Source organism: Cephus cinctus, unplaced genomic scaffold (assembly GCF_000341935.2).
Source record: "Cephus cinctus unplaced genomic scaffold, Ccin1 Ccin1_scaffold0732, whole genome shotgun sequence".
Lineage (NCBI taxonomy): Eukaryota > Metazoa > Arthropoda > Insecta > Hymenoptera > Cephidae > Cephus > Cephus cinctus.
The window spans coordinates 21,775-23,881 of record NW_014333348.1 but is presented as its reverse complement, the minus strand read 5'-3'; the positions used below and the strand labels follow the sequence as shown (position 1 = coordinate 23,881).

General features: G+C 30.8%; 1 protein-coding gene across 1 annotated transcript in view; it reads right to left on the bottom strand.

Moving 5' to 3' along the window:
* Positions 1 to 921: 921 nt before the first annotated feature.
* The window catches only part of LOC107270358 (ceramide synthase 6), a gene marked incomplete in the record, with an annotated part of 14,125 nt that continues 12,939 nt past the window's right edge, over positions 922 to 2,107 (bottom strand). The window contains 1 exon segment of the mRNA XM_015745297.2: positions 922 to 1,685.

The following is a 2,107-nucleotide window of genomic DNA, read 5'->3' as shown; positions in this document are numbered from 1 at the left end:
CAGCAAGTTAAAGTAAAAGGAAATATGTGAGCAGAACAGGATCTATGGTTAGACAGGTAATCCGGGAATGAATGCCGGATAGATAAGTTATTTTTGAGGGGATCTATTTACCAAAGAAAGTTCAAGGATAAAGATTTAAGTAAATGATGATACATTATAAACAATAAAACTGTGAACTTTATAATAAACTATAATATAAGGAGAGTATTTATGTACAGAGAGGGAAATTGTAAATACCCAATGGGGTATAGAGGAAATGAAACCACTACTGCTCCTAGAAACTTTGTTACCTACCCTTATTACTATTATCACCGTGAATTTGAAAGCAACAATACTAAAGATGTTAAAGGCTCAGCTCCATGGGAATGTAATATTACGCATTTATTCGTTTTATAATAAATAGATGTTCGTTTACACCTAAAATTATAATCATATAGCATACATACTTGAAAATATGATTAAAATTGAATTTGTACGTTGCATAACATATACAAATTTAAATCCCGACTTTCATGTGAGTAACTTTGTTTTGTTTTTGTATTAGCTGATAGACAATTTTACATTTATATTAAATAGTGGCATAAAGGTTGAATTAGCATCTTTCAATAAGATAGCTTCATCATGAAGATAATGTAGTAAGTATAGGCGTTAGTACAAATGAAATTATCTTCTTTAAAAATCGATGTTTTCATTTCCGTACGATAAATTTGTATGATTTAAAGCTCGAAATTTAAAGTTTTCTCATATTTCTCCTAATTAACTTTGATTTTAGTCTTACCATTTATTTCTGATAGTTTCACCTATTAATAGCTATTACCTTTATAATTATGATGATCGAACCACCTCAAATAAAAATTATCATTTACCTAAAGTCCATAATATTTTGTACTACCTATATAGTCACTCGATAAACTAATTAGGTTTAATTAACAAATAATTTTATTTTCTTCATAACTAATATGTGTTTTACAAACTGAAGTACAGTAATTTGTTCTCTAATAGTAAATGATAAATCTTTGTAAAGAATTTGTAATATTAGTTTCATTCTAAAGTTGATAAGTTCGTCCAGTAAACACTATTTGAGACACCATTTAACTTTATTGGTCGGGTGACTTCTCCTTAAAGCACCAAGAGTATTTTAAAAGATGGACTTGATTTGCTCATTTCCGGCATTGCAGTAAAAATGTAGTACTCTACATTTTGAATTATACAACAAACAGAATACCATTTATGTTTCAAAACTCATACAGTCAGCTTATCCTAAATTCTTCTTTACGAGATCGAAATTTATTTTACGTTTCACTTTCCTTTGGCTCTCAACTACAGTGAGTAACTTTAATATTCGGAAACTATGAGATTTTTACTATATTACGTTATAACTTAAATTCTAAAAAAAAAAATGATTAAGGATTATGATGACGTATATGCTTAATAAACAATAGCGTAAATTTTGTTTACATAACTTACAATAGTTGTTCAATAATACGGTTTAAATAAAACATTGTCCGATTTTCACATTACTTTAATATTCGGACACTTTACAATGTAGCGCTTTTTTCAATGTTCAAGCCGAGTTACGCCAAATTAGAGGACGATGTTTATTTACAAATCTAGTCAAGCGTTCTAGTTTAAGCCTTATTTTATTAGTTATTTGTCGATCATCGTGCAATACACTTGTACAATGCCTCGTAAAGCGAACACGAGTTTTGATATACGGCAATTTGTAATATATCATAATGCCAAAGGAAAATCGTACAGAGAAATTGCTGCTCTGCTAAACATAAGCAAGAGTACAGTGGGAGATATAGTCAAGCGGTTCAAATGCGAGGATCGTATAGATTTTATACCCCAAAAAGGCCAACCGAAGAAACTAGACGTTCGCGATGAGAGAAAATTACTAAGAAAAATAAAGAAGGACCCTACGCTCAGTGCCCCAAAATTAGCATCAGAGCTGTTAAACGAGACTGGAAAAAACGTGCATCCTCAAACGATCCGCAGAGCCTTAAAAAATAGCGGCTACAATGGAAGAGTGGCTAGAAAGAAACCGTACGTGAGTGAAAAGAATCGAAAGAAGAGACTGAATTATGCCAAAGAATTTATTTTGAAG